We start from the raw sequence: 13,038 nt of genomic DNA on the forward strand, positions 1-13,038 counted from the left end.
GCTTTTTTTCATAAAGAATCACAGAACACTTAACACAGTAAGCCCTTCGTCACTATTTCAAATGTCCCCACGCTCTTCAACCTTTAATAGCAAGTAAGATTTGCCAAGGAAGCCATGACACTGCAAAGGTACCACTCCGTGAAGTGTATTAACTGCTACACTTGACATAATGTTTAAGGGTGTTCATATCCTTCACAGAACTGCACCTGGACTATCCTATGAAAAATGGGTGCCAATCAGAGTACTTTAGTTAAACCAGTTCCAAGCATCATTGTCTTATGCTAGTGAGCTGGCACGAATAACAAAGGGTTGCTATTAATAGCACAACACAGAACACAAGCGGAGAAACTTGAGTGAAATTATGTTTTTTAAAACCCACTGTTTAGTGCCCAGAAAAGGGACAGACTGTGCAGCATCTGTGCTGGGGGGATACGGAACTAATAAATCATTGCCATTTTTACTACACATAGGCAGAATATCATCGTACATCCAAAGCCAAACATTTGCTGTCCGAGAAAAACAGTGTATGTTCCAGGACTTTATTTTTCCATTCAATTTGAAATTTTATGCATTTAGACATCTGAAATTATTTTATTAATTTAACTCTCCTGTAATCATTAACAGTTTTTTTTATTTGGGGGTTAAAGTTTTGAATGAAATATTAACATAAACTTATATACATCTGTATGTTCAAATATAAAACATGCTCATCTCAAAGTCCAATTTGCAGGAGTAAAACCATGTACTAACACGTAAGACTGGGCTGAAAAAAATGATACTTTGATGCAAGTAAAAAAACTACTGGTTTTTAAAAAACGACTAGTGAAGCTAGGTAGCTAACTTTTTATTATCAAGCGAAGAAAGCAGTAAGAAAAGCTTATCTTTTAACCGAATTAATTTTATCAGAATATCAAGCAAGTTTATAAAAGACCCTAAACATCGATGACAGTACAATATCCTTCTTCAACAAATAACAATCTTGGGACAATTTCTTAAGCCTGGTCACATTTGGCCACCCGATTTGCTCTGGAATACATTAGTGTAATAAAAAAGGGCTTCTAAATAGTCACGCAGGCAGTTCCCCTAATCAAATTATCATCATAATGTATTGACAGCGAGAGAAGTCACAGAAACAAGGACTGACAGGAATACTGTTTCAGAATTCAAAGAACAATGGACTACTTATTTTGGCATGCCATAATCATTTTACCTACACGCTCTCTTAGAAAAATGGCAAAATTCAGGAAGCAGAGCGAGAAGGGCTAAAACACATTCGGAGCCTTCTGAACAGTCAATGGCATTCAGATTTTTGTCCTAGGACTTGAAAAGTTAAAGACATGTCCTGCCAATTGTGAGATGCCCTCTCCAACACAGACCACCCACAACTACGGATTTTCCATCTGGTGAACAAAACAGACAGCTCCCTAATTATTTTTAAAAAGGATTTTTTTCCCTCCTAACATACTTTCTTTATTTGTCTGTGACCTGGAACTTAATGGAAAACCTGGTGCATGCCAACTTCATTTCTTGTAATGAAACATCCTATTTTATTGTTTTAACTGGGGTTTTTCAAAGGCTCTGAGATAGATATTATTACCCCCCAGAGCTAACACACCAAACCACCAGGACAATTCCAAGGAACAACTGTTTTCTCCGAACAGAGAATATCTTGTTTAAATATTAACCACTGAAGTTTTCTCTCACAACCAACAGGATGAAAATAGGAGGGAAATTATTTTCAATCACTTTCAACTGGGCACCCATACTGCTAGTGTCAAAATCTATGGCTTTTCCAACAAGATGGCCACCCCTGCCAAAAGCATACTCAGAAATGCCAACTGTAATTAAAATCTGGCACCTGTCTTGGGCACCAAATTTGCTTCTAACATCTCCATGTTGAAATGTGTCTCAGCTTTGAGAGGACGTAAGATGCTTCCTGCCCTCTGCCCTTCGGAAAGACGTGGAGTGGAAAAATTGACGGCTGTTATCCCCAAAATTATGTGGGTGGTTTTTTTTTCACATCTTAACTATCCTAAATCTTCTCTTTCTTTCCCCGAATCTGTTTGTTTAATTAGTCCCAAGAGAATCAGCACACATTCCTGGCACACATTTTGTTTTAATCTCAGGAAAAATGGGGAGTGAAATAAGTTCTGCCTAACACAGAGCTGTGCATGGAGGGTGGCAGGGTGGCATGGATGGGTCCCACGGGCTTAGCTACTATGGAACCGGGAGGCAATGGGTGAGGGTGGCTGCTTCCCTAAGAAGGCCTTTCAAAGCCCAGAGCAACAAATCTTGAGCCGGTGCATGTTGTCTCCCTGACTGCTATCTCTGAACAAGTTTGTGCCTCAACTATTGTTTTGTTGAGCTGGGATCTCAAAGTCTTACTAAGGCTTTCATTCTTAAAAGAATCTGTAGAATTTTCCAAGAAGAAAGTCCCTTTTCTCTTACAAGCCTTTCAAATGCTCGACACCTGGCTCCACTTAGGTAGGGAGAGAATGGTCCTTGGGCGACCTATCACTTTGGAAGGTAAATCTATTGCACAGATCAACACCAACAAGACCAACGAACCAAAAGGCCAGAGTATGAGATAGAGGTGGCCCAAGAGCAGGCTCACTGGCACAGAAGAGCCCCTGCCCACCTAGCTCACCACCGTGTCCAGGGCCTGGAAGAGAGCCTCACACAGAAAGGGTGCCTGGTAAATGCTGACTGAAAAAACAGTGACCGATCCTGTGTGCATGGGCTGTTATAAAGAATGCTTTACATTATAGGACCCCTTGGCTTCAGTGCTAAAATGAACCTTGTTAGGTAAATTATAATCACTGCAAGTGCAGGAAGACACCCTTCTGGGGTTTGTTAGGGACGCAGACACACACATTCTGACCTCTGCACTTGCCGGGCTCCCTCTTTAGAGCTCTGTCAGCATCACCACTTACCGCAGGCCACCCTGAGCTCCTAGAACACATCGCTCTTCATCAGAAATGGAAAAAAGGGCAAGGAGCGTGACAGACAACTTAAGGCACAAATAGATTCTACTATTAAATAATACAGGAAATGCATAAAAACAGCACTTAATTTATAAAAGGGTTCTGCTCAAAAAAATTCACCAAGAAGTTGCTTCTCAGGAACTGAAAATAAATTTTTCCCAGTGGAAAGGATGTTACAAATGAGTTAGGGCCTCAGGAGAGCTCATAAAAGGCCATTTAACCCCATAATTTCCCAGATTGCTGGTCTGACTGTACTACCCTGTAACAGCGTGTTCTTAGGAAGAGAATCCTGAGTTTAAACTAGGGAGCTCCACAGCCACAGGAGCTCATGAATGCACTTCCTGAAGAAAGCCATCTCACTGGATCAGAAATTTCTCCAAGGCAGCATTTTTCCAATTTTTTTTTACAGCAACCCACAGAAATAAACATACTTTATATTCAGAGCCCATAAACACACACATACACACAAGCCACATATTAAAACAAACATTTTATAAAATGAAACAATATGTGATGTACTCTGAATAGAAGTGTCTATTCTATTATAGTTCATTTTTTAAGCATTCAAACTGACCCAATAAATTAATTTCCAGCTCACTAATGGGTTGGAAACCCTGGTCTAAAACACCATTGCTCTGAATGATCCAAATTGAGGAGAAGAGTAGAGAATGGTGGCTGTTGATGTGCATTCCCTCAGCTTCCTTTATTGCATGCCTAAATTTTAATGTAATTATGAAAAAGATAAAAATGAGATAATTTCCTGCAAATGTGTCAGAAATGCACGTGTCCCTTAGTTCAGACTCCCTGTTTAAGCAATTCCTTTCTCCTCCTTTTGTATCTTTTTGAAGATGCAGGTGTTGGCAGAAAACCTGAGAATACAGATAATTATAGATACTAGATAACAGAGACTGCAAGTCATGCTGATGAAAAGCCTGAAGATCTGTAAACTTAAAAAAATTTTTCTGGTTATTCAGAATACATGGATATAATGCAATCAGTGCTTTGTGCAAACTGCGGCTGGGAGTGGGAACCAGTCATTCCTATCCACTAGGGGTGGCCTCGGGAAGCAGACAGAAGCACAGTAAGTACCCCAAGCCTTGTAGCCTCCTCATACAGACCCACTGTGTTTTCTCTACAGAGTAAAGTCAAAGATTCTGAGTAAAGAGATGACTCTGGTGACTCCAGGGACAAATAAGCTCCCGAGAGGAGGAACTCCATGAGCCCAGGGGCAAAGTCCTCATGGAGGCCATGCCCAGAGAGCACCCAAGTTCAGCAGATTAGAAATGAGCAATACTCTGGATTTCACCCGGGTAGTGGATCCAAGCAACCCGCTGATGACTGCTTCCCACCCTCCCACACCTGACTTTGGCTGTCGGTGACTGAACATTCCCAGTGACCAGGGCCATCCTCACAAGAGGTGCACATTAGCCAAACTGCAGTACTACAGGGTCAGAGTGCCTAAGGGCTGAGCCCCACCCCCTGCCCCAATCAGTGTGGGCTTCCCAACCAAACCTATCCACAGTCAGAGATCATAATATGAAAAGTCTTCATAACAACCTCTCAGAAACACCTTTGCATGTGTCTGAGAACTTGGGACCCTTATAGATTTTCCTCCCGGGGCAGGAGTAGGTCCTCGTTGAGATGTGTCCTATGGGTTTTCATGATCATAGGTATATATTTTTTGCATTCTGTCACATTTTATTTTAAAATTCCACTCAAAAGATTAGGGAGCATTATTTTCAAATTTAATTTTAAAAGGTTTAATCTGACTTGACATTTCAAAAAAAATAATGCACCAATCTCAGAAACATCTCACTCCATTGAGTGCATCTTGGACTTTTTATTTCTGTACTTTCCTTCCTTCTTCTGTTACAGGACTATTTTTAAGAAGTATATTTTTGTATGATAAACAATGAGAAGGTGCATATAGTGTCAATACCACAATATAATTAGCTTTGGTTCATTTGAGTTCCTATCTTTATCCATTTATATAATTCACTTTAACCAATAGGTTACAAATGATTAATTACTCATCCTTTAAAATCAGCAAAAAAGTATTTATATCAATTGGGGTTGTATTAGCTGCAAATGAGGCATGATGACAGGCCTGCATTGGTGATCTGAGAAAAGACTCCCAGCAGGACTGAAAGCAAGAACTTTCAGAGAAAACCCCATAGACAAAAATTGCATATTTTTCACATTTGTTATCTGGTAATACAGTTCATAAAACCAACAAATGAAAATTCTAAGTTAGAAAAACAATAAATGTGAAACAAAGTAAAACCAGACACTGATTTTTGTTGTTGTTGTTAAGTCCTCCCATAAAGGAACTTAATTGAACATAAACATTTTTAGGAAACATATCAACATGAATCTTTGGATTTGCACCTCCCACCATGTACTCATGTACATAACGTTTGTGCATTTATGCACAGATGTCTTTATCAGGGAACATGCAGACATATATCCAGAGCAGTAAAAGCCCTACGGTCCTTAAGACAAAATAGCAGGGGGCACTGCCCACTAAGTTATCAGTTCCAGGCCCTCACTTTCTAATTGACGACTTCAGGGCTACTTTCATCACCTGTCAACTTCAAACCCACACTCACTCTTTCCTTTTAGATGACACTGAGTCTGTAATACAGCAGTGTTTCTGACATATTGCAGCATGTTCTGCTAGGAACACATCTTCAGAAGCACAGCCTAATAGAGGGTACAAAGGGAGGAAACCTGCTAAATGTTTTTCACATCTATCAGCTACTCAAAATAACACTGTTAAAAAAAAAACCCACACATTTTTACACTTAAAATATTTTCCACTAGCATTAGCAATAATTCAAAGCAAGTATTTATAGATTTAAATAAAACACAAAAGGGTATCTGATACAACAAAAAATACCTTACGCCTAGAATAGTGAAGCTAGTGAAATATTAAAGATGATATTTTATGTCTATTAATATACAAAAATCATAGGGAAATATATTTGGCTCCAAACTAAATTATTTTTAAAACCTATAATAAGATGAGCAAAAATATTAAGTAGTTAAGTATGCAATTGTCCAGTCTAATAAAACAATTATTTTAAGTTAATAGGTGCTTTGAGCACACAAAGACACACACATCATTCATAGATACACATACACACTGTGCCAGAATTTCACAGTTTTCATATATTAACATTCTGTGACAACTTTGTTTCTTCTTTACCATATCTCACTGACAACAGTGCATTGGAGACAGGGTTTGGCAGAAATGACTTAGGGCAGTGATAACACTGCTTGACCCACCTTCAAAGATGGGTTTTTATGGAGTATTGTCAATGCAAAGAGAGAAGTAGCTTGATATTAGGAATTCTTCCACTCAACCTTAGTACTTTGGTGTTCGGGTGAACATACTGCGCACTTGGGCAGCTTCCACTACCCTGGTACTTCAAAGATAAAAGGTTTGAATGAGACTCAGGGCCTGTCTTGCTAATAATGTCCCATATTGCCACGGGGCTCATAATGTAGTGGGTTAGGGCAAGAAGAGAAGCCAGAACCACCCATTTTTCCTGTTTACCAGTAAACCTATCATTTTATCTGTACACTAGCCAAGAAAATAAGATCCAAGGCATGATGTGCACAACAAAGTCAACCATACCTGCTGCTGTCCATAAAATGTTTTCTTTTAAATTTTGCCCCTTAGAATCAGACATCTCTCTCCAAAAGAGGGGAGACAGTGATGTCCAAACAACCTTAGTGAGAGGGAAGGGCTCATGGGTGGAGAGCAGGCAGCAGGGTGGCCAGGTCCACAGGAGCAGCTCATGCGAGAGAGGTAGTCGGTGTTGACTCACTCTGTTCAGAAGGTCTTTGTAGCCCGGCCTGGCCCAGACACTTGCTGACGCATCAGCTGAAGCTGCGCCAGACCCAGCAGGGCCTGAGCCTGTTTTCAAGCATCACGAACTAACAGGCGATCTTTTCTTTAGACCACTCAATCAATATTTTCTTAACAGGACTTTGAGACCTTGGTAAAATTTAATAATCCTACTTATCCATACATTTAATGATCTACAGCAAGGGTGAGCAACAGGTTAAGATATCTACAGCAATGTGCTTATCAAAGGTGGGGTTAGTGTTTTGCTTGGGGAGATTAAATTGTTTCTTTGAAGATATAATTTGAGGAGTTTCTAGTGAAAACATGTATAAAGCTCTAAATTTCACATTATATGGAATCCCAAAATTATAGCTAATGATAAGCACTCCTTTAACTTAGCAGGCCTGCTCTCTTAAAATTCAAACTTATCATCAAGACTTCAATTCAACAAACATTTATTAAGCACTGTTGCCCTCAAGAAACATATAGTCTAGTAAGAGAAAGACATTTAACGAAGTAGATCTAATACAATGTCAAAAGTGTTGTAAAAATAAAGCTATAATAGGCACTGTGCTAATTTACACACGTTTACATATGTTCTCTTTAGTCCTTCTGTTTTGGCAAAATAAATGGTAGTATTGCCACCATACATATAACATCGTATTAATTTAAGGTATAAACACAATGATTTGACATGTGTTACATAGTGATTTTTGATAGGACATTGGGCATTATGATTAACATGTTACAGAGACTCTGGATTGTGTATAATGATTTTTGTTCTAGCAGACAGATAACTTGGCTGAACACAAAACTGAACTGTTTCCCCTATGGTGGGCAGCAACTAAGATCTCTGCTCAGTTCTTTCAGCCTCCAGCTGCTGCTTTTTCACCAGTCCTCTTGGGATCTTCCCTACATGCATTTAGTTTGGTGGCTAGTCAAAGATTTTTGTCATTTTGTATGAACCCTACAGATTGTAGGGTTTATCCCCTCTGTAGCTCCCTCCCCTCTGGGATTTCCCTCCTAACTTTCTAGCCACTCTGCCAGTCACCGCCTATGCCTACTAACACCTCAATACAGTAGGCTGTGGCTTTTTGCCACTTACATTAGGTGGATTTGAGAGTTCCTGCAGGTACAAAGGTGCAAACTTGCAAACTTTACCCATTTTAGTCTTTAAGGGTAGAGTCTGCTCCAGATTCTGCCTGATTTTGCTTGCTCTCCAATGCCTTAAAATAGTTGGTTTTAAAAAAGATTTTATAAATGTGATCTACAGGGGGATTGGTGCAATCAAGGTACTTCAACATTCATAGGGAAACCACCTTATTCTTTTTAATAGCTATGTCATTACAATGGTATGACTAGGACATAATTTATTTAACAAATCCCCAATTAACGGACATTTTATATTAGTATCTCTTTTGGTAATAGTAAAACAATCTTCTTTTCCAAAGGTGCCCAGACTAGATGGCTGAATTGAAGTCATCAGCAAATGGGCTCTAGAAATGGGGGGTTAGCTCCTGCTCCAACTCTTTATCGGCGTGTAAATTTGGATAACTCACCTAACTTCCGAGAATCCCACTTTTCTCATCTGTATAATAGGCAAAAGAATACTTTCCTTGTGATAATATTAATATATATAAAGAACAGTTCTTGGCACACAGAAATTGCTCAATAGAGCATACTCCTCCCCCAAGAATAAGAACAGGATCCAGGAGAAGGCAAAGCTGGGTTAAGATGAATAATACAGGGCAGCTGGGGACAAGGGAGCTCAGCTGAAATGGAAGGTCACAAGGGAAAGGTTAAAGAAAAGAGGAGAGAGAAAAAAAGAAAGGCCAAAAATAATGTTTTTGTAGGAGGTAGGATTCCATCAAATGCTTTTCTTGTTCAGAACTACTTTGGTCAACACTTGTGAAACAGGCAAAGCCCCTGCCCCGTGACCCTTTCACTTTTAGCACTTCTCTGAACCTCTGAGCTCCTACCAGCCTGGTGCCTCAGATATAAGGAGGAATTTTTTTCAGGGACTGTACTAACCAGCAGCCTTCCTAAAGCTTCCCTCAACCAGGAAGAACATGCTCACTAAAACATTAATGCTTGTGCTACAAGGGGCTCCGGAGTAAAGAAAAGGGAAGAGGCATAAAAAACAGGGCGGCTTTGAAAGAGGCATCTCAATTTATTAGGACGATAGCCCCCATTTTCCCTCTCAGAAAAATTGCTTAAGTGGCCCATGACAGTTACACAAGGAATGCCCCAAACTGCTTCTGCAGGAGGGGAGAGGAGACCTATACCCAAGCACTTCTGCAGGATGGGAACAATCTACTTCCAACCTGCGCCCCACTCTCACAGGGGTGCAGACCACAGAGGCAGCCAGCAGCCTACCTAAGTAGAGGAGCCACAGCCGACCAACTCCAGGTGCCTCCCAGAGCCAGGGGGTTAGCAAAGCCTCTCTGCTGCACCACTGGAGAGGACTCTACCTGGTCACTCTGAACAGGTATGTTAGCAGAGATGGCCAGCCCCAAGCAGAAAGGCATGTACTAGAACAGTTTGAGATCCTCAAGAGAGGATCAGGATAAATTCTCCTTGGAAAAGGAAGAAATCTTAAAAAACAAAAACAAAACTGGGCTTAAAACAGGAACCTGGGGCCCAGAGGGAGCAATGGTTTCTCCCAGATAATACTGGCCTCTTGGTGTGAGGCCCTCCCTCTCCAGCCCAATCCCATCTGTGTCCTCTGGAAAGACATGGACCTTGATATGAAGGATGGAAATATTACTGCATGCCTACAATGGCCTGCAGCCCCTCTGTGCCACCTATGAAATAAAAAGGATGCTTCCTACTGGTCAGGGAAAGAGAGAAATGAGGGGCCGCAGACAAGTGTCCCTCTCCACAACAGAACCCCCTACCACTGAGCAACAGGATGGGGGCCAACAAGGGGCAATGCAGGCAACACATTAACTCCTGGGACTTGGACGCAATGGGGACTTGACTACTGAGATTTAACAGTCACATGTGTACTGGTCAGGAGGCAGAACCTGGAGCAGCCAGGTACACATATTGTTACACTCAGGTAGATTCTATGGACTGCTTGCAGTCCACAGAATGGATTCTTGAATTCTCATCTAATCTTCTGGTTTTCTTCATGGCTTCAGTTTAAAAACCAATTTCGGGATCATTGGCAGAGATACTGAAGCTGAGCTAGCCCACTGTGAGGGCCATTTGTCATTCCCACAGGCAGCTAAACCTGAATCCTGTCCCCACATCAGGGAACTCTCTACCATATCAGCCAAATGGAAGGTGGAAATGTGTCCCATCCCCCCTGCCCCAAGGGCTCTGTCTGTCACATAGGCAGAGCCTGTCACCTGCCCCAGCCTGGGAATTCAGAGCCAGCCACACAGTCCCTATTTGTTTAATCTGTACACAGATCATATTATATGAAAAACTGGGCTAGACTCAGAGGAAGGGGGAGTGAAAATGGTGGAAGAAATATCAGTAACTTAACACATGCAGATGATACCATCTTACTGGTAGAAACTTGCAATGATCTGAAACGACTTCTGATGAAAGTGATAGAAGAAAGCTCCAAAACTTGGCTGCACTTGAACATCAAGAAGACAAGTCATGACTACAGAAGAAATACACAGCTTTAACACAGACAATGAAGACACTGAGATTGGTTCAGTCATCAATTCACACGGAGCCTGCAGCCAAGAAATCAAGAACAGGCTGAGACTCAGAAGGGCAGCAATGGAAGAATTAGGAAAGATCCCCCAAAGCGAAGATGAGTCATTAGAGACCAAGGTTAAGATCACTCACATCCTTGTATTTCCAACAATGAAGAAGGCTGACAGGAAAAAACAGATTCATCTGAAAGATGGTGTTGGAGGAGAGCTCTGTGGCTACCCTGGACTTTCAGAAAGGTGAACAAGTAGGTCCTAGAGCAAATGAAACCTGAGACATTGCTGAAGGCAAAAATTACAAGCCTGAGCCTATCCCCTTCAGGCACATTATAAGAAGGTAGGATTCTTTAGAAAAGACAGTAATGCTGGAAAAATAGAAGGCAGCAAGAAAAGAGGAAGACCAACTATGATGTGGATTGACTCCATCAAAGAAGCCACAAGCATGAGTGTGCAGGAGCTGAGCAGGGCTGCTGATGACAGGACACTGTGGACATCAGTCCTTCATAGGGTCACCAGGGGTCAAAGCCGACACAATGGCTCATAATGTACACAAAGAAGCAGGGAGAGCTGTGACACCTCCAACTATCACCATGGCCACTTTTTCTTTTAAACCAACAAAAATACTCAGTTTTACTTATTCCACTTGCAGCATGAACCCCTTCCCCCGCACCCTCATTTACAAAGGCAGAATAAAAAATAATATCACAATAAAGAGGAGGAAATGACCAGCCATTGTTTCCGCCTTTTACAGTCAGATGTTTCATGAGATTTGCCCACAACACATAACAGCACATTTGTGATGCTGATAACCTGAGACTTTAAACTATATTACAAACTGATTGCCGTCCAGAGCCTAAAGCTATGGTTTACAAGCCTGTTCTGCCTTCCTTCGGGCCCTCCATGCTCATAAATGACGCCTTCCAGTGTCTTAAAGTATGAGAGGCAGCTAGCCCCAAGTTCTCAGGCTGCTAATGGTTCACATAAAATGCGCTCCTACAATTTTATGACCATCCTGGTGCGAATCTACAGGTGAGGGGCCACCAGGGAGAGGATGAGGGTGTCTCCCACTCCTGGCCCAGACTTCTCCACATGCAAGGAGCCTTTCCGCTCAGTATTTCCAAGGACCGCTCCAACTCCCAAGGTTGCGGATGAAGCCAAGTAGGCTCCACCATGTTACCCAGAGAAAGCGTGAGCAAGCCATCAAGTTCTCTCTCTGGAGAGAGAGGAGACATGAATTCGCATCCTAACGTTATACCTAGAAAGCCAATTGAGCAACTGATCCTTTACAGTTTGACTTATATATAATATACATTTAGAGGGTATCAGTCGATTTGCCTGTTGAGAATGAATTACTGGCCCGGCCGGGCGTGGCTCAGCGGTTGAGCGTCGACCTAGGATCCAGGCAATCAGGGTTCAGTTCCTGGTCAGGGCACATGCCTGGGTTGTGGGCTGCAGCCGATCAATGACTCTCTGATCATTGATGTTTCTGGCTCTCTCTCCCTCTCCTTTCCTCTCTCTGAAATCAATAAAGATATATTAAAAAAAAAAAAAAAAAAAGAATGAATTACTGGAAAATGATAAATTTCACATTCCAATCAGATAAGCCAGACATGATTTTTGTATGCATGGGACATGATACATGTATGTCACAACACAAAGATTACCAAACTTGGATACGTGATAGTGTTCAAATGCGGCTAAAAGTGTCCTAATGGGTTCTGTAAACTGCATGATTCAGTACCTCTGCATTTATATGACGTTTCAACAACATACAACACGCCAAATACAGCACCACTGAGCTGCTTTTGCAATAACTCCTAAAAACCCTTAAAGCAGGGCTTATTACCAGAAAATATCTAAAACTCACACATTCAGATATACCTAACTTGGTATGACTATTTTCTTACCCTTGAAAGTGACTTATAGCAGAACAAAGAGATAAATGGACAGACAGTGGGTCAAAGAATATTTAGTAACATTATTTTTCCTGGGTGAAAGCTTAGTGGGGGGATGTATCTCAGTATCTTTTTAAAAAGGCAAATTAACTTTTAAATGTTAAACATGAAAAACAGTTCAATATGGCAGACTCTACATTAAAAACTTTTTTAAAATTTCAAATTCAAATAAAACAGAATTCCACATAAGTGGCTTACATAAAAAAGCCTTCAAAAACAACAAAACTGAACTTAAAACTCACACATAAAAGTTTTCCTTTTAAGACTACAGATCTCCTAAGATCATTTGTCATAGGCTTAGAAGTGGTGAAAACTAAACCAGCTGCCAAAAATTATTTACTTTGTAGCACAAACGACTAAGGATGTAACACCCACTAAGTGACCTGCAGAGAAAATGCAAGGTTAATTTATTCTGCATGTTTTCAGTTTTGCTTTCTGTTAAAATAATACTCATCACTATATTCAACTCTTTCTTCATGTATTTTATCTTAATCAAAAATAGAGGCAAAGGAAGGAACACAGGGGTAAAAAACAGTGGGAGTGATAAGAAACAAACAAATCAGGATTTCTCGGTC

General features: G+C 40.9%; 1 protein-coding gene across 7 annotated transcripts in view; it reads right to left on the reverse strand.

Moving 5' to 3' along the window:
* The window catches only part of CLYBL (citramalyl-CoA lyase), a 218,978-nt gene that overhangs the window by 184,174 nt on the left and 21,766 nt on the right, over positions 1 to 13,038 (reverse strand). The gene's annotated exons all lie outside the window — the stretch shown is intronic.

This window comes from Miniopterus schreibersii (assembly GCF_964146895.1).
Source record: "Miniopterus schreibersii genome assembly, chromosome: 2".
In the NCBI taxonomy this organism is placed as follows: domain Eukaryota; kingdom Metazoa; phylum Chordata; class Mammalia; order Chiroptera; family Miniopteridae; genus Miniopterus; species Miniopterus schreibersii.